This window comes from Hippopotamus amphibius, chromosome 2, assembly GCF_030028045.1.
Source record: "Hippopotamus amphibius kiboko isolate mHipAmp2 chromosome 2, mHipAmp2.hap2, whole genome shotgun sequence".
In the NCBI taxonomy this organism is placed as follows: Eukaryota; Metazoa; Chordata; class Mammalia; order Artiodactyla; family Hippopotamidae; genus Hippopotamus; species Hippopotamus amphibius.
The window spans coordinates 66,755,304-66,776,381 of NC_080187.1; the positions used below are offsets into that span (position 1 = coordinate 66,755,304).

Here is a 21,078-nt window from a genome sequence, read left to right on the forward strand (position 1 = left end):
AAGGAGAGCCTCCAGCTGAGCTATGATGGACTTGTAGCATGAGCAAGAAACATATGTCTATTTTTTTACACCATGAAGATTTTAAAGGTGTTTATTTCTATTGCTAACTCATAGCTTATACACTCTGACCCAAGCCTCTCCTCTCTCCAAAACCACACCACCAAGACGAAGTTACCTGAAGCACTAATTTAACGTCAAGTCCCTGCTTTAAAATAAATAAATAAAATAAAACAAGACAAAATAAAATAAAATGGCATGCCTCAGATGAATTTCTACGGTTTAAAGAAAAAACACCACCACCACCACCACCACAAACTCCTTAGGATCAAAGCTCTCACCACCCTATTTTTTCAAATTTATCCTACCAGATCAACCTCTTTTACCTGAATCTGCCAGACCCATTTCCAGCCACCACCCCATACCCTCCCCTGCCCAAACAAAGGAACATTTCCTCTCTTTCTCCTCCTTAAAGTAAAGGTCAGTTCTATCCACTCCACTAAACTTCCTCCACAGCCCTAATATCAGCCAACACTTATTGAATACTTACTAAGTGCTAGGCTTTGTTCTAAAGTTAGTACTTTCAATGTACAAACTCATTTAGTCTCACAATGACTCTATGAGGTAGGTATCATTAAACTCACTTTACAGATGAGGAAACTAAAACTCAAGGATTAAACAATTTGCTTAAGCTTATATGACTAATAAATGATGAAGCCAGCGGTCTGACTCCAAAGACTGTCCTCTTAACCACTGACCTATATTGTTTCTAGGACACTCTGACCTCCCCTTTCACTGAACTTCCATTACACTGTGTGGATCTTTCTAGTATATAAAGTTGTGCCTTGCATATTTGTCAGTTTCATGTGTGCAGACTTTATCTATCAATGTTAAGCTAGACTGTAAACTCTGGAGATAGAGCTGCTTTACCACCCTTTGTATCATTCAATAAGAAAATGACCCCAAAGAATGACTTTGTGATAAGCCCAGTTCTACTGGAAAGGGTATACATTAGTCATGTTTTTAAAATTTTCTGTATTTTATAATATTTTGAGATCTCGAGGCCTTGCTGATCCTGGAGAGACAACCCCTTCCAGGGCTAGCTAATATGCAAACCAACCAATCCAGAGTCCATACCCTGAACCACCTCCTTTATCCAACTCACACATCAAATCAATATTCCTATTACCCCAAATCACCCAAGGCAAGATACCAGACAATTAGGGACTACCCTTGTAGCCCAGAGCCCTCTGAAATTATTCAAACTAGCCAATCATAAGTCTGCTGACCCTGTCCTGCCTTGCCTTTCCCCCAATAAAGGCTCATGCCCATGCTTTCCCCTTACTTCTCTGACTCCTGATCAACCCTGGCGCCTCCAGGTGTGGCCTTGTACGGCCAACTCCCTTCTCTTGGGAGCTAAATAATAAACTCTTCTTTCAAAGGCATTTTGTCTCTATGTCTGTCATCTTATCATAACTGATTAAAACAAAATCCCAGGTATATTTTAAAACAGAGTATCATCACATCTGGAGGTCCCCAGAAATGCAAACCGCACACTTGAGACCAGAGAGGATTCTATCTCCATCGGTGCTGGAAAGGATTTTCAGGGGGCACAGAGAAGAGAGAGGAGTGGTACATGGAACAGAATTGGGTTGGTGGGTTCCCTGCTTAGCATAAAGAAGACAGAAGCCCAACTTGTCTGCCAATTCCAATTTTAGCAGTTACTATCTTAGCACTGAATTGGTAATTGTAATTGTAAAAACTCCAAATCTTTAAACAACCCTACATATGTTAGTCTTTTTCTATTTTTTCCAAAAGGATTAGCAAGAAAATCTCTAACCTCAAAAGAATCTGAAGACAACAAGGAAAGTCAAAAAAGCTAAGGAAAGTGTGGCTTATCTGTAGACAGTCTTAGGGAAAACAAAATCCCAGGAGAGGAGTGGGTGGAGGCAGTTCTGAGAAGAGAGAAAACCAAGATGAGCCCCTGCAACCTGCTACCAGGAAAAGAGCATAAAGATCCCAACCTGGATTTGAGAAGCAGCCTTACTAATGAAACCCAAGGGGTTTCTGAACACACTCTCTCCTAGACAAAGCTAACCGGCATGCATAAAAGCTTAATAGACACTTGTTGAATGGATATGGCAATCACATAAAATTGAAAAGTTTATGATACTCATGGAGATTTAGATGTAGTCCACTTTGTCCCCCCATCAATTTAAAATCTTTTTTATTGCCCTTTTCCATTTCTCCCCTGAGACAAAGGTACTTCTTTTCTCCTACAGGATAAAATGGTGCAATTTTTCACAGTGGTCTGATGTTCCAATGTTCCTATGGAATATCTGCACATTTAGCCACGCTCCTCTGAAAAAATGCCAGAGAACTCCCACTCCACAAACACTCCATGTTTCAGATGTTCAGGAAACAAGGTGGGGAACAGATCTAGACTATGGCAGGCCAGGAGAATCCCATTCACCTAAAAACTTCCCTAGAACATATTGGTCCCAAGCGAGCAACATGAATTTAGAATGCCTTAGAGAAATCAGGTAGACCAGAGTCTTTTGCCTTTGGGGAGTCAGTCAATTCAGAACTCCTCCAGACTACTCAGAAATCTTTGAGAAGGCCCCTGACCTTTGCATGGTAGTATTAACAACAATTAGCAACTGCATCTAACAACTGCTTGCTATGAGAAGGCTAGATGCATTAAGTACATCATTGCACTTATTTACTCTTCCCTACCCAGTAAGGTAGGTTTTTCATCTCTGGTCTATAGATGAGTAATTTGAGGCCCAATAAGGTGAAGATACTTCCCTAAATTCAGTTATTAGATGGCAGAGTTGAAATTTAGATTCGTACGGTTTGACCTCAGATCTCAGACTCTTAAAACTACACTTTGCCTGAAGCACAGTCCAAGTCTAGATCAAACATGCCCATTTAAAGCACAGGAAGTGCATTGGATCTAAACCCATAAGTTGAAAGAGAAAGACAACACTGAAACAGGTCAAACTACTCCTGTATTTCCATACAAACATGGCTAAAACCAGTCTTCCCACCACTTATAAACACCACCATATTCTACGGCTTATTGGCAAGGTAATTTATACTATGTCACAGGTCCTGCAATTTATACTATGTCACAGGCTCTGCCTTTTAAGAAATGATAAAATCTTACACATACATACCAAGTGAAAGGTATATTTTAATCCTGACCTAAAAAAAGTAAACTATATAAAATTGCATAATACCAAACAACACCTAACATGTTTATATTCTATTTGTTAAAGCTAAAATCATGTTTAATGATGATGCAATAATATAACATTCTATATATTCCTTATTAGGCAACATACTATTCCAGAAACCATTCTTACCATGAGACACTGGACTAGACATTCTAGGGATTGGAAGATGGTAGAAAGGCAAAAAAAGATGGAAAATTAGAACACAAACTCAAGTTTTAGGTCTACTTCTAGGCTGCCATCCCAGCCTGTTGACATAGGCTTCTTCCACTCAAATTTCTTACCACCACTCTCAAGAAGAACAAGACTTCTACCGACAAGCTCTGAATGGCTGGAAGGGCTGTCATGCCACAGTCTCAATCTTCTCTTCAAAAATGAACAATGGGACTTCCCTTGTGGTGCAGTGGTTAAGAATCCACCTGCCAATGCAGGAAACATGGGTTCAATCCCCGGTCCAGGAAGATCCCACATGCCTCGGAGCAACAAAGCCCATGCACCACAACTACTAAGCCTGCCCTCTAGAGCCCGCAAGCCACAGCTACTGAAGCTTGTGAGCCTAGAGCCTGTGCTCCACAACAGGAGAAGCCACCGCAGTGAGAAGCCCACACACCACAATGAAGAGTAGCCCCCACTCACCACAACTAGAGAAAGCTCAGGCGCAGCAACACAGACTCAACACAGCCAAAAATAAATTTATTCATTAATGAAAAAAAAAAAGAAGGCATGGCTAAGAATTTAAAAAAAAAAAAAAGGAACAACATCAGTTCTTTCAACTGACTCACATGACAGTTTCTAAAGCCCTCATAAAAATCTCGGGTCACACTCAAGATCACTCACTGTCCTCAATGCAGAATTTGAATACAACAGTTGAAAGAAGGTACGACCATAGCAGATGCAAAAGGAAGGGGTATTATTCCAAGTGCTTCACATGCCACAGACCCAAGATAAATAACTACTGAACACTTTTGTGGATATAGTTCAACAATACAGCCTTTAAAAATAAAAAGAACTGGCTTAATACCTAATATTTAATGATGAAAGCATTATCAGACCACCCAGGAATTTTTGTTATGCTATGATGAAAATTAACAAAACTTTTAAAACTCTATTAGGAGAAGTAATATAATTTATTATGTCCATAAATATTCATATACTGGAAACAGGATCTAGATTAATAGAGCTGGGTTATAGGGTTCAGTAGGGTAAAAATAAAGAAATTGGAGAAGAAAATGCAGAGAAAAATATCAGCTTTTTAAGGAAGATTTCCTCTTCTAGAAATGTTGAAAACCACTGTCTTTTTTTGTTGTTGTCATTTGTTTGTTTGTTTTCACTTTTTGGCCACACCACATGGCAAGCAGGATTAGTTCCCCGATCAGGGATCAACCTGCACCCCCTGCAGTTGAAGCTCAGAGTCTTAACCCATGGACCCCCAGAGTAGTCCCTGAAAACCACTGTTTTTAATAGAAGCTTGAAATTTTGGCCTTAGAGAAATAATGTGAAAGCAGTTTATTAATAACAAATATTCTACCATGGAGAAAAAGTCACTGCTCTAGCTCGTAGGAAATACATTTTATTAGCATAAAGAGATGATATATGCAGACTCCCTGAATCTATGATCACAAAGGACTAGAAATCCAGTTTCCACTCACAGATGAATCCCTTCTAGAACACAGCTGCAGAGTCATCCAGCGACTATTTCAAATGCCCTAGGTTTTTTTTTTTTAAGCTCTTTATTGGAATATAATTGCTTTGCACTCTTGTACCAGCTTTTGAGGTGCACCAAAGTGAATCTTAAGCTCCAGGTATTTTTAATATTGTTTAAAAACAGCAAAACAATTCAAATGCCCATGAAGTGATGAATGGAAAAACAGAATACAGTATATCCATACAATGGAATATTGCTCAGCCATAAAAATGAATGACATACTGATATATACTAAACATAGATGAAGCTTGAAAAAATTATGCTAAGTGAAAGGGAGACACAAAAGGCCATATATTATATGATTCCATTTATATGAAATGTCCAAAATAGGCATATCCACAGAGACAGAAAATAGATTAGTGGTTGGGAGGGGCTACGAAAAGGCAAAATGAGGACTGACTACTAATGGATAAAGGGATTCCTTCTGGAGTGATGACAATACCCTAAAATTAAACTGTGGTGATAGCTACACAACTCTGTGAATATACTAAAAACCACTGCACTGTACACTTTTTTTTTTTTTTTTTTAGTTGTGGCGCACGGGCTTAGTTGCTCCGTGGCATGTGGGATCTTCCTGGAGCAGGGATCGAACCCATGTCCCCTGCCTTGGCAGGCAGGTTCTCAACCACTGCGCCACCTAGGAAGCCCTGCACTGTACACTTTTAAAGGGTGAATTTTATGATATGTGAGCTACATCTAAATAAAGCTGCTACTTTAAAAAGTTGGGGGAAAAGAAAAGCAAGCTATTTAAACAAAGTTTTAAAGTGGTTTTCTCACAAATGTGCTACAGAAGATAGAAACTCATATATAATTTGGAACAAAAGACTCAATAAAAACATATAAACACTATTAGCAAGGACTATTAGGGAGATTAGGGCTGACATACATACACTACCATGTGTAAAATAGATAGCTAGTGGGAACCTGCTGTAGAGCACAGGGAGCTGTACAGCAGCTGAGTGCTTGGCTGAGTGCTCTGTGATGACCCAGATGGGTGGGATGAGGGAGGGGGAGGGAGAGGGAGGTCCAAGAGGGAGGGGATATATGTATATATACAGCTGATTCACTTCATTATACAGCAGAAACTAACACAACACTGTAAAGCAACTATACTCCAATTAAAAAGAAATAAGCTTAGTATTTTAAAGGGTCTATTTAAAAAAGATACATATTGATTTCAATGGGAACTTACAGTTAAAGAATTATACTATGCTAAGAACACATCTCTTCCCAACATGGCATAGCATTTCAATCTTAGAACTTATTTTGGTATTATTTTAAAGACTACATAAAAAGTGTTAGCCTTGAGTATTTGTTTAACAGTATTTCCCAAGCTTTAGTCATGTATGTACCATCTTGAGTATTTTTGCCATCCTCACACCATCTGTATTATTACTTATTAAGTATTTTCCTTCAATCCACTTTACCACTGACTTACCTTTTGTAGTAACCATGAAATCATGGGTTTGAAGTGCTAATTTGCACTTTTCTATCATATATTAAAATTCAAAATATGCCTAATCATGTGCCACTTTAAATCACCTTGTATACAACTCAACAAAACTCTGGTTAAAAAAAAAAAATGTCTTTGCCTGGTAACATATCTATACTTTAAAAAATGACAGGGAAATTAGAATGTTCAGAAAATCACTTTCAGGACTTGTCTTTTCTATGAAGTAAGGCACATGATCAATGGGAGCAACACGGCTGGTACCTAGCCAAGAGAAAGTCTGAGAAGAGTACTCGGGTGGATGGTAGAGGAAAATGGCGGGCAGTAGGCCTCCATGAGGGGAACAGCTGAAACAACAGGGATGCTAGGTCTTCTCTACAAGTTCTTGGATACAACATGATACAGTCCAGGTGCTACTGCCAAACAGAGCTGAATTTGGCAGAAGGACGACTGCCTGATGATCATATGCGGCAGGGCTTTTTATTGATCCTGCTTCTTCCTTACCGTCGACGCCAGCCCTAAAAGCCTGAAGAGGGGTCCACCACTAAAGTAGTGATTCCAAGGCAGAGAGAGAGTCTGGACTCAACTACACCTGTTCCTCTTGTCTAAAGGAAATATGAGTTAGATTTCATTTTGAAACTACCATGGGTAGTTTGAAACAGATTCCTAAGAGGAGCTTATTCCCACTCCTGACAGGAGATGTCATCATACAACCCCTCCTCAAAAAAACTCACATTGAAGACCCTGGAATATTTGATTGCCCTCTTTTTTACTCCTTTTCCCCACTGCAGAGGGAACAATTACCTCTGTTGACAGTTATCCATCCTAAGTAACTGAATCAAAAACCTGCCACCATCTTTACTCTTATCCATTTAGGAAGCCCTAACTGAAGTCTGGAATAGCAAGGTATACAGAAAGACAGGAACTAAAGGCTCTCTCTAAAGAGGAGAGAAAAAAAAAAGAAAAAGAAAAAAGGAGGGAGAAAAAAAAAAAGCTTCCTTCCCCATTCTTATTTATTAATCATTTTCCTGAAAACTAGATATAACAACTTTTAAAAAGAATTCTATGTAAGAAAAAATCATAAATCATTTTAGATAAATCTACTCCTGCCCCTGAAAGTGACCTTAGGGTTCTGGCCAGTAGGCTCACTGACATATTATTTTCTTAACACTCTTGATGTCTTTTAGGCTTTTAGCATATGGCTTAGAGACTGTGGAAAGATAAACTTTCCTAGTATTTTCTCAAGTTAATATATTCTTTGATTGTGTGAAGCTTTGATATATAACCCTATAACTGTAAAGACAGACTTCCTAAAGACTGTTCAGAAAATACAAATTATAGAACTACAAAACCTTTAAGTCTGATTGGTTTTGTGTTATTATACTGTCAAAATGGTCTTCAGGAGCATTTTAACCTAGGAAGACTACTTATGATTTCTCAAAGAATTTCATCCCAAGCATCAATTTCCAGTGCACATTACACATTCAGATAGCTTCATTACTAGCAATTCAGATTCACATCTGTAAATATCCTCAGAATTCATGAAAACATTTGTTTTATAACCAGATAAATTGCAACTCTTCTCAGAGATCTACCAGAATGCTTCTCAAAGTGTGGTCTAATGATCACACGCACTAGAATCAAATGGGGAGGGTGCCTGTTAAAAATACAGATTCTTCTAAAATATGACACAAATGAACTTATTTATGAAACAGAAAAAGACTCACAGACATAGAAAACAAACTTACAGTTACCAAAGGGGAAAGGGGGTGAGGGAGGGATAAATTAGGAGTTTGGCATTAGTAAACAACAAAGTCCCACTGCACAGCACAGGGAACATATTCAATATCCTATAATAAACCATAATGGAAAAGAATATGAAAAATTATATATATATATATGAACTGAGTCACTTTGCTATACACCAGAAACTAACACAACACTGTAAATCAACTATACTTCAATTAAAAAAAAGATTCCTAGATACTATGTCAGACCTATTAAATCAAAATCTCCAAGGATAGGGCCAATAATCCACATTTTATTTAAGACGGACAGATAATTCTTATGTGCCCTAATGCTTCTGAACCACTTAGCTATTTGAACCAACTCTTGCCATCACAAAACCACAAAAACAGGAGTCTCACAATTCATTGCATATATGAAGTATATATTTAAAAAAGAATCAAGAAATAAATATTTAAAATGGAAAAGAAGGCAAAGTGAAAAGTTCTCTTCTATTACAGTTTGGCAGAATTTAGATTCTAGTGTGAATTGCAGCCATGAACAGGAAATATTCTCTACCTGTAAGACAAGTTATTTGCTGTTCATATCTATAGTGAAGATACCAGTATCTCTTCTGTCATTCAATTTGAAACACAGCATACTCTGTAAGAGGAATGCCATACTCACATTAATGATTAAAGGATGTTTCAGCATGCATTGAAGTCTTCACTCATTCTTTCTCAACACTGTGACTTTGCCACCACAATTAGGCAAAGTGGTTCTCAAACACTTTCAATTTCTTGGGCCAGTGATTTTCAAACTTGACATACATTTAATATCATCAGAGGCTCTTGTTAAAACATAGACTTCTATTTGCATTTACAAGTTCCAGGTAATACTGATGCTGCTGGTCCAGGGACCAGACTTGAGAATCACTGGCTTAATCTAACTCTGGTCTCCTCCACTGAGTTCAATGATGCTAAAAAAAAATGACTCCATCTGGCAAATGCTCTAACCACCAGTTATAGGGCTTCTTGTGTAGGACCCTTGTTGTTCAGCATCTTCAGGAAGTTCCTATCATTTAAAACTTGTAGTAGGGGCGATAAGCTTGTCCTTTCTTGGCAGCTCCAGGGATAAACACCCTTCCTATCCCTCCCCCAATTCCTGGCCTCTGTCTGACCCTACAGCCCCCACTTCCTACCCTGAAACTACACTCTCTGCGCAGGAAAGCTGTAGGAAAGACAAGAGGTCCGTCTGTTCCTGTCTTAGGGAACTACACTTCCTTTAGCTGGAGATCAAGTCTGACTCCCTCCACTTAGTGATTTATTTGATGATTGTCACAGGACTACAGCTGTGCAAACGAATTCAGCAAGGAGTACAATGTCTGGAGGCACAATTAGGTCAAGTATAAACTCAAAAGATTGTGTAGTAATATGAGAAGCATTCAAATTTCAATATTTATATACTGGTCCTTCATGGGAATAAATATATAACACAGATTTCTCCATTCAGAGATAGATCCAGAATTTACAGACTACAAATGGGTGCCCCATTCTCTCTAAACAGCTTTCAAATTCATCTCATCAAAGTTTAAAACATATTCCCAGTATCAGGTTCTAAGCAGTGAACTGCATATGTATTAACAGTTCATCCTTCCCAAGAAAAGATATTTCAATAAATTCCTAGAAATTGAACAGCATTTGGGAGCAAAGTAAGAAAAAGCATTGGATACAGCTTATATATCTTTAGAAGATCTTTGGGAGCTCAATCATCTTTTCAATTTGAACATATAACTAACAATTTAGGGACCATGTTAAAATTAATTTGGAAGTTTAACAGGTAAGGCTAAACAGTTCATTTTTCTTTTTTCTTTGCTTAAGAAAAAAGTAAACCTGGAGAACAAATACAGAACTACACCAATAAGGAAGGAAGTTTTTAAAGTGTTGGCCATAAGCTAGTTAAATGTTGCAAATACTGGAAAATGAAAGGCCACAACTAGAAATATGAAAATTGTGAATATGAAAATATGAAAGGAAAAATGAAATATGAAAGGAAAAATCTCATGAGTAATAGGAAATATACAGCAAAGGTAGTAGATCAACCACATATAAAGTGAGTAGGAAGGTTAAAAGACAAAAGTAGTAAAATCACCTATATCCAAAATAAGTAGTTAGGGAATACACAAAACAAAAAGATATAAAAATATGACATCAAAAACATTAAACTTGGGAGGGGGGTGTGAGTAAAAGCATAGGATGGTTAAAATGCATTTGAACTTAAGAGATCATCAATGTAATTATATATATATGTTGTTATATGTGAACCTCACAGTAACCACAAACCAAAAACCTTTAACAGATAATACACACAAAAAAGAGAAAATAATCCAAACATAACACTAAAAATAGTCATAAAATCACAAGGGAAGAGAGCAAAAGATGACAGGAACAACAACAAAACTACAAAGGCAAAGAGAAAACAATTAACAAATGCCAATAAGCACATACCTATCAATAATTATTTTTGAACATACAGGCAAAAATCCTTAACAAAATACTGGCAAACTGACTCCAACAATAAATAAATTAAAAGGATCATACATCATGATCAACTGGGATTTATTCCAGGAATGCAGGATTTTTCAGTATTGGCAAATCAATCAACATGATACACCACATTAACAAACTGAAAAATAAAAATCATATGATCATCTCAATAGATACAGAAAAAGCTTCCGATAAAATTCAACATCCATTTATGATAAAAACTCTCCAGAAAGTGAGCATAGAAGGAACATATCTCAACATAATAAAGCCCATATAGGACAAACCCACAGCTAACATCATACTGAACAGTGAAAAGCAGAAAGCCTTTCCTATAAGATCGGGAACAAGACAAGGATGCCCACTCTCACCACTTTTATTCAATATAGTATTGGGGGACTTCTCTGGCGGTCAGCAGTTAAGACTCCATACTTCCAATGCAGAGGACATGCGTCTGATCCCTGGTCAGGCAACTAAGATCCCATATGCCGCATGGTGCAGCTAAACAAACAGACAAACAAATAAACAAAATAGTATTGGGGGCTTCCTAGGTGGCACAGTGGTTAAGAATCTGCCTGCCAATGCAGGGGACGCAGGTTCAATCCCTGCTCCAGGAAGATCCCACATGCTGCGGAGCAACTAAGCCCCTGAGCCACAACTATTGAGCCTGTGCTTTAGAGCCCGTGAGCCACAACTACTGAGCCCATGTGCTGCAACTACTGAAGCCCACGCACCTAGAGCCCATGCTCCACAACAAGAGAAGTCACAGCAATGAGGAGCCTGCACACCACAACGAAGAGTAGCCCCCACTCACTGCAACTAAAAGAAAGCCCATGCACAGCAAAAAAGACCCAACACAGCCAATTAAATAAATAAATAAATAAATAAATAAATAAATAAATAAATTTATTAAAAAAAAATAGTATTAGAAGTCCTAGCCACAGCAATCAGAAAAGAAAAAGAAATAAAAGGAATCCAAACTGAAAAAGAAAAAGTAAAACTGTCACTGTTAACAGATGATGTGATAGTATTCATAAAAAATCCTAAAGATGTCACCAGAAAACTACTAGAACTCATCGATGAATTTGGTAAAGTTATAGCATACAAAATTAATATACAGAAATCTGTTGCATTTCTATGCACTAACAACAAAATATTAGAAAGAGATATTAAGGAAACAATCCCATTTATCACTGCATCAAAAAAATAAAATACTTAGGAATAAACCTGTCTAAGGAGGCAAAAGACCTATATTCTGAAAACTATAAGACAATGATGAAAGAAACTGAAGATGACACAAACAGATGGAAAGATATACTGTGTTCTTGGATTGGAAGAATCAATACTGTTAAAATGACCATACTATTCAAGGCAATCTACAGATTTAATGCAATCCCTATCAAATCACCTGCAGCATTTTTCACAGAACTAGAACAAAAAATTTTTAAATTTGTATGGGAACACAAAAGACCCCAAAGAGCCAAAACAATCTTGAGAAAGAAGAGTGGAGTTAGAGCAATCAGACTCCCTGACTTCAGACTATACTACAAAACTACAGTAATCAAAACACTGTGCTGCCACAAAGAAAGACATATAGATCAATGGAACAAGATAGAAAGCCCAGAAACAAACCCACACACTATGGTCAATTAATCTACAACAAAGGAAAATAAAAGGAAAAAAAAGACAGTCTCTTCAATAAGAGACACTGGGAAAACTGGACAGCTACATGAAAAAGAATGAAATGAGAACGTTCTTTAACATCATACATAAAAATAAACTGAAAATGGATTAAAGACCTAAATGTAAGACCAGATACTGTAAAACTCCTAAAGGAAAACAGACAGAACAGTCTTTGACACAAACTGCATCAATATGGGGTGGGGGTGGGGTGGGGGTGGTGCGCATCTCCCAGAGTAATGGAAATAAAAACAAAAATATACAAATGGGACTTCAGTAAACTAAAAAGCTTTTGCACATCAAAGGAAACCATAAACAAACCGAAAAGACAATTTTCAGACTGGGAGAAAATATTTGCAAATGATGCTATCAACAAGGGATTAATTTCTAAAATATACAAACAGCACATACAGCTTAATAACAAAAAAAAAGAAAAAGAAAAACACCAATCAAAAAATGCACAGAAGACCTAAATAGACATTTCTCCAAAGAAGACAAACAGATGGCCAACAGGCACATGAAAAGATGCTCATTATTAGAAAAATGCAAATCAAAACTACAATGAAGTATCACCTCATATCAGTCAGAATGGCCATCATTAAAAAGTCTGGAGCATTAACACAAATTACAATGCCCTCCTTAAAATTTTCTCCTCTTTTGGTGTTTGCAATGCCATTCTCTCCTCCATACATACCTCTATGGCCTTTTCTTCTCCCACCTCTTAGATGTTGCTATGTCCTATAGTTCTAGTTTCAGTCTTTCTCACTTGTTTATGCAATGCATGCTCTATTTACTTCAAAGCATACATCCAGCCCTGATCTCTTCTAAGTTCTCCTAGTGAATGACATCACCATCTACCCAGTTATCCACACTAGAATCCTAGGGATCATCCTAGATTTCTTACTCTCACCTACACATAAACAATTGCAACGTCCTATCAATTTAATCTAAGAATCTCTTGGATCCATCATATTAATTCATTGTCTCTGCAACCTGTCTAATTCAGGTCATTATCTCTCACCCAGACATATTATTATAAGAAGAATCATAATTAAGTGTATACAAGTAAAAAACTTGGGAGTCCCTTCTTACGAGTAAGAATGCTACACAAATACAATGAGGTATGAATCAAAAGAACAGAGAACACTGGTACTCTTTTCCTTTTAAAATGGATTCTAATACTATATAAATACAGACAAATCATTTAATCATTTCAAGCTTCAGATTCCCAACTGCTGAATGAAGGGTAAAACAGATATATCTGAGGACCTTTGAACCCTTAACACTCATTCTATAATTCTATTTCTACCAGACATTACTCAAACAGTTCCTACCTCCAAGTATGCACCACACTTGCTACTTATGCAAGATATTACTGGTGCCAAAAGAAACAGGCTGATATGTCCCCTTTGCTGCCCAAATATATCCAGCATATTCTGATTCCCATCAATTTCAAAAAACTAAACCTTCAATTTCAAGTGTCAAAAAAATAAAATGTAAGCAAAAGAAAAAGCCAAGAAAAAAGTATAATGAAGCTGATTATATATAGAAAAATGCTATTTCAAAATAATTTCTTCAGGAATCAAGCAACATAGAGTAATGAGTTAGCAATAAAATGAGTGTGCTATAAACCACCGTGACAGTCAACAACATTAGGAACAAAAAGCTTTTTCTACCCACAAAGCAGTAGTGTAGGAATTGTACAACATCTAAAGTTAAACAGCAACGCAATATATATGCAATATGAGATCATAAAAAGCTTTAAGATCTGCTTCACAAAGACAAGGCTCTCAGAAAAAGATAATACGAACTAAGCTGTGAAAATGCAGTCTGAATTCCATTAAAATGCTATCACCCCACTCAAATGAGAAGCACCTGTTACCCTTTTGACAGTTTGGGTTCAGTTACTCTTCCATTGCCTGCTAAGCTCAGAAGTAACGTTCTATTTTGAAGATCACATAAAAGAAGAGGGTAGAGAAAGAGTGCAGTAGGCAAAACAATTTACATTGCAAAGCTGATGATGACCTAATGGTTGTTCAACTCAAAATTTAGGATAAATCAACTCTAAAGCCACACAGATTAGGTAAACTCCCAATTTCACCACCCACCAGCCTCATAATCTTAACAATTCATTTAATTTCTCTGTGCCTCAGTTTCTTCATCTGTAAAACAAAACTGATAATACCTACTTCATAGGTAAAGCGTTTGGAACAATGCCTAGCATACTATAAACACTATAGAAATACTAGGTAAAGTTATCATTATTATTATTTTCCTCACTATTTTTTGACTAAATATTAGGTGAGAAGAAAAACAACAGTATAATGTATGCTCAAGCTCCAATTTAACACTGATACCAGGTATTTTGTTCATAGTTCAATAACAATGTTATTTCAGTTGATATCTCCAATCCTGATCCTCTAGGCACTCACAGTCAAATGAAATCACTGAGTCTTAAATTCATATCACATGAATTGAGAAGTATAAAGAGGCATAATTCACAAAAACAAAAACAAAACAAAACCAGACACATAATCAACTGAACAGAATAGAGAACCTAGAAATAAACCTATGCGTGTATGGTCAATTAATTTATGACAAAGGAGCCAAGAATATACAATAAGGAAAGGACAACCTCTTCAACAAATGATGTTGGGAAAACTGGACAGCCACATACAAAAGAATGAAACTGGACCACTACTTTACATCACATACAAAATCAACTCAAAACAGATTAAAGACTTGAATATAATATCTGGAACCATAAAACTAGAAGAAAATATAAGTGGTAAGCTCCCTGACATCAGTCTTTGCAATGAGTTTTTGCATCTGATGCCAAAAGCAAAAGCAAAAATAAACAAGTGGGACTACAGCAAACTAAAAAGTTTCTGCAGAATGAAGGAAACCATCAACAAAATGAAAAAGCAACCTACTGAATAGGAGAAAATAATAGCAAATCATGTATCTGAAAAAGGGCTGATATCCAAAATATAAAAAGAATTCATACAACTCAATAACAACAAAATCGAATTAAAAAATGGGCAGAGTATCTGAATACCCATTTTTTCCAAAGAAGACATACAGATGGCCAACAGGTACATGAAAAGGTGCTCAACACACTAATTACCAGGGAAATGCAAATCAAAACCACAATGAGATATCACCTCACACCTGTTAGAATGCCTATTTTCAAAAGACTAAAAATAATAAGTGCTGGCTAGGATGTAGAGCAAAGGGAACCCTTGTCTACTGTTGGTGGGAATGTAAATCAGTGCAGCCACTATGGAAAACAGTATAGAGGTTCCTCAAAACAATTAAAAATAAAATTACCAGATGATCCAGCTATTCCACTTCTGGGTATTTATCCAAATAAAACAAAAACACTAACTCAAAAAGATATATGCATCCCCATATTCACTGCAGCATTATTTATGATAGCCAAGATAAGGAAATTAAGTGTCCATCCATGGATGAATAGATAAGAAATTGTGGTATACACTCACAACAGAATATTATTCAGTCAAAAAAGAATGAATGTTGTATAACAAAGGGAGTCCAACTCAAGGATGGAAGATGCCTTAGAGGACTGGGGCAGGGAGGGTGGGGGGGACTCGAGGGGGGGGAGTCAAGGAAGGGAGGGAATACGGGGATATGTGTATAAAAACAGATGATTGAACTTGGTGTACCCCCCAAAAAAATTAAAAAAAATAAAAAATAAAAAAAAAGAATGAAATCCTGCCATTTGTGACAATATAGATGAAACACAAGGGCATCAGGCTAAATGAAATGTCAGACAGAAAAAAAAAAAAATATGATCGCTCTTACATGTGGAATCAATCAATCAATCAATCACCAAGCTCACAGATACAGCAAACTGATCGGTGGTTGTCAGTGGCAAGAGGTGGCAGGTGGGAAAAATGGGTGAACTGTTTTTCTTTTTTTGAGCTTAAATAAATTAAAACACCAAAAAGTTAAAAAAATTTTAAAGAAACAAAATTCAATATGCATCAAAAGTATAGCATATAGTAGATAATACGGAATATTTTTCAGCCATAAAAGGAAATTGTGATACATGCTACAACTTGGATGAACCTTTCAAACATGCCAACTGAACTAAAACAGACACAAAAGGATAAACGGTGTATGATTCCACCTATATGAGGAACCCGGAATAGGCAAATTCATAAAGACAAAAAGTAGAACAGAGGTTAACAGGGCTGGGGCAGGATGGTGCAGGGAGTGAGGGAAATGAGGAGTTGTTTAATGGATAGAGTTTCTGTTTGGGAAGATAAAAAAATTCTGAAAATGGATAGTGGTGACAATTAAACAATATTATGAAAGTGCTTAATGCCAATGAACTGTACACATAAAAACAGTCAATTTTATGTTATGTAAATATATTTTACCATCTTAAAAAAAACTTTCAAAAAGTATAGCCTATATTTTCAACGAGAAGTTTTAACATGATTATCAGCCTTAGAAGTATTAAAATAAAGGACAGATCATTTATTCTCAAGTTCCCTACTATGGACACCAAAGGAGTCAACATCAACTCTTAGCTGGTCTCGGTTAAAGTACACAGCTGAAAATGGGTACATACCTTGCAAATGTCATAAGGAACATTACTTCACCTTGTTGATAGAGTCAAACTTTTTTTTTTAGCTCCTTGAAGGAAGAGAGAAGGAAAGAGAACTATACTGAGGAGATAGCTTATATGAGGCCAATCCATAATGGTGGTTTTATAGGGAAGTACTTATCCACAAAGAAGCATGATAACATGAGTGCAATAGTACACCTGTCCAGGGCACCATAAATGGATATGTAAATCAACTGATATTCAATTCAAAAGTAGAGAGTGTTCCCATGTATTGGTAAACCATAATTTAAAACACTGAAATATTCCCCAAATTCAAACAAATTAAAAGTCCATTATTTTAATATATATAATAAAGGGAAATATTTGAAATCTCTACTCCAAATGCTCTAAGAAAAAGGCATAGTGCATTATAAAGACACAATGAAAGTAAATTTAATAAATTAACATGGCTTTGGATAAAGGATTCCAGTTAGGATAATTTAATTTTCTTGTAATTACCACATATCAAATACTATTCAAAGAATATCAATTTTCATAGGGAAATGCAAATCAAAACTACAATGCGGTATCACCTTACACCAGTCAGAATGGCCATCATTAAAAAGTCTACAAATAATAAATGCTGGACAAGGTGTGGAGAAAAAAGAACCCTCCTGCCCTGTTAGTGGGAATATAAATTGGTGCAGTCACTACAGAGAACAGTACGGAGGTCCCCTAAAAAACTAAAAATAGAATTACCATATGATCCTGCATTCCCACTCCTGGGCGTATATAGAGAAAAGATGAAAACTGTAATTCAAAAAGATACATGCACCCCAATGTTCACAGCAGCCCTATTTACAATATCCAAGATATGGAAGCAACCTATAGGTCCACTGATAGATGACTGGATAAAGAAGATGTGGTATATATGTGCAATGGCATATTACACAGTCATAAAAAAGACTGAAATAATGCCATCTGCAGCAACATGGATGGATGTTACCATACTAAGTGAAGTAGGTCAGACAGAGAAAGACAATTACCATATGATATCACTTATATGTGGAATCTAAAAAAATGATACAAATGAACTTATTTACAAAACAGAAATAGACTCACAGACACAGAAAACAAACTTATGGTTACTAAAGGGGAGGAGGGGGGTAGGGATAAATTAGGAGTTTGGGATTAACAGATACACACTACTACATATAAAATAGATAACCAACAAGGACCTACTGTATAGCACTGGGAACTATATTCAATGTTTTGTAATAATTCCTATAATGGAAAAGAATGTGAAAAAGAATATATACATATACATAAAAACTGAATCACTGCTGTACACTTGAAAATAACACATTGTAAATCAACTACATGTCAATAAAAAAATAAAAATAAATTCAAAAATTTTTTTCAAAGAACTAGAATACAATATTCAAAGAATGAAAGGCCAAAACCAGACTAATAATAATATTAGGAACACTTACATGGCTCTTACAATATGCCCAGTTTGTTATAACCTCTTTACATACACGATTAACTCACATTACCCTCACAACAACCTCAGACAACAAGTATTCTTATTATTCCTATTTTACAAATGAGGAAACTGAGGTGTAGAGGGGTCAACTATCTTGTCTGGGCTCACTGACCTACTAGTAAGCGGCAGAGCAAGGACTGGAATCCTGCAAGTGTGGTTCCCGCGTCCTTATTTTTAATTGCTATGGTTTATAATCTCTTGGTGATATTAAGGACTGGACTACATAAAGTACAGGAAAATTCAAAATGCAAAGCAGTTTGGGGGGGTCATATATAACAAATGCTCTGAGGAAGTCACCAAATTACAATATAACAATTAATGAGATTCATAATGACTGCTCTGAGACATAAGGGAAAGTTAAAATATGTTCAGTTACTTACTGTTTAAGAAGGCAAAGAATTATTTAGTGCATTAAAATTTTTTCCATCCAAGACAGTCAATATGATTTTCATTTCTAAAGGGGTAAAACTTTCAACTGTCCAAAATTACTCATTCCCTGAGAGCTCCAAACAGAAAGGTTTGCCTTTTATCTTATTTGCCAATTATCTCATTCTTAATGAAGGCATGGTATGTGTGTGTGGGAGTGTGTGTGTGTGCAGGGAGATGATAAATAAATTAAGCTTTCCAGGTGTTTTGATTCTAGGTATTTTAGAACTTAATACTAAAGATATTAGAAAGTGTCAAATCATTTGGATAGATGAGTAAATAAACTCACAGAATAATGTCATTATTGTAAAAAGCCTAGAATTTGATCACTCATAGTAGACATAAAAACAACAACAAAAGTACACACTTCCAAGTCATACATAGAACTGAACTTCAAGCTTGTCTCCAACAGTATAGTTTCTATGAATTTTTGGCAAGTTAATTTGACATAGCTGAGCCAAAGTTTCCTTCTCTGTAAGTTGAGGATACTAATTCCTAACTCACAAGGTTCTTGTATGAGCTAAGGAAAAAACACAAGCAAAGTGCTGAACACAGTCCCCAAGATACAGGAGATGGTCAACAACAAGAGACTACTATTATTTCCTAACCTTTTTCTACCTTGTCCTCCAAATGTAAGAGTCTAATCTTACCAATTAGCAAGTCATTCATAGGTTTCTCAGAATTATAGTAAGTACAGTACCATATGCCCTATTCAAAAATGGAACATACTAAAAGTACAAGAAAATACAAAACCAAAACATCAAATGAGACAAAAACTGTCGGAATCCTGTTTCTCCTCCCATATCTATTCTGGTTGATAAAGGAATAACCCGTACTGCTTTATCAACAATACGAATCCTATTATTTTTTGGCGGTCTAAACATCCCTAGTTGGGTACTCTTGCTTATCTAATTTGACGGCTACTTATGCGAGGATAATTGTCGTCATTGCTTGAAAACCAAAAAGAAATACAGGGACAGGAGCATTTTAATGAAATGCTATAACTGTTTCATCGATCTCGACAGTTGATTGGATGCCATGTGGATCATTATTATCGCAATAAAATTTCACAATACTACGCCACCCCCTTACCCAACAAACACATGCCTTAATGAGCAAAACTCCAGACTGACACTGAACGAATGCTCTTTACGGACACAAAAACTCAAAACTTGGTGCTCTCAATAAGGATCCTCGGGGAGGAGGGGTGGTGCCTGGGTGTCACTGCAAGTGGAAATGAACAGAATCGGAAACTGTTCTGTCTCCTTAAACAAGACTGGAGATGAGCCCCGTGGGACTAGGAGCGGAGAGAAGCAGGTGAGGTGGGCCTTGGACGCAACAGAGGAAGGAGGCGGCAACTGCAGTCTGAGGAAATGTGTGTGCCACCGGGGAGAGGAGCGTCAGAGCCCATCGCCACCCCGAGAGCGGAGGAGGAGAGAAGTGGCAGGCACACAGCCCAGTTCCCAGAACATGTTCAGCCTCAGGAGTCTGGGAGGACTGAGTGGGAATGGGGACCCCGCTGATCAAGAAAGATGAGGGTAGGGGCGGGCGCCCGGCTGCCTTCAAAACGGGACGCTGCTGACCCCGCCGCCATCCCGGTGCCACCGGAGAGGAAGGCAAGGACCCAACAGGGAGCGCACAGGTTACCTGTCTCAGCCGCCTGCCCGCGGGTCTCCACTTCCGCAGACTAGGTGTTACCACGGGCTACCCGGGCACGCGCCGAGTGACGTCATCCTCGCGCGCCCGAGCCGCGGTCCGCCTGGCCCCTCCCCCTTGAGTAGAGGGGTGGAGCAGTGGAGGTCTGCGCAGGCGCGAAAAAGTCTAGGTTTGGGTTTTGTAAGCTTACCCTCACCCAGCTATTCCTAATTGCAAAATCTTGTAGGCACTTAAGAAAAATTTCATTGAAATACAGACGTGGGCTCTTTATTCCTTATTTTGCTCTGCCTCTTCTGTATATAACTCTTGCTTGTATACTCATTCATTCCACCACAATTTATTAAAGTCCTACTGTGTTCCAGGCAAGCACTGTTACAGAATCTGGCATGCAACATGACAAAACAGATACTATGCTTACCCTCACGGAGAAAGCAAACACTGACTAACTCAACAAAGATATTTTAGGCATACCTCATTTTATCACACTTTCACTTTATGTCACTGGGCAACCCTGTCATTGTTAGATAATGGTTAGCGT

At 37.2% G+C, this 21,078-nt stretch overlaps 1 protein-coding gene across 8 annotated transcripts in view; it reads right to left on the bottom strand.

Annotated features, from left to right (window-relative positions):
* Positions 1 to 20,598, bottom strand: part of AOPEP (aminopeptidase O (putative)) — a 365,989-nt gene extending 345,391 nt beyond the window's left edge. For 3 of the 8 annotated variants that reach the window (XM_057722551.1, XM_057722556.1, XM_057722554.1), the window contains exons 1-2: positions 20,532 to 20,578; positions 11,028 to 11,157 (exon numbers count right to left, since the gene is read on the bottom strand). The gene's annotated coding sequence lies outside the window, so the exon portion shown is untranslated. Of the gene's footprint in view, positions 1 to 3,517; positions 3,643 to 11,027; positions 11,158 to 20,531 lie in introns of those variants that run through there. The other 5 variants (XM_057722559.1, XM_057722552.1, XM_057722557.1 and 2 more) reach the window with 4 other exon arrangements.
* Positions 20,599 to 21,078: the final 480 nt, after the last annotated feature.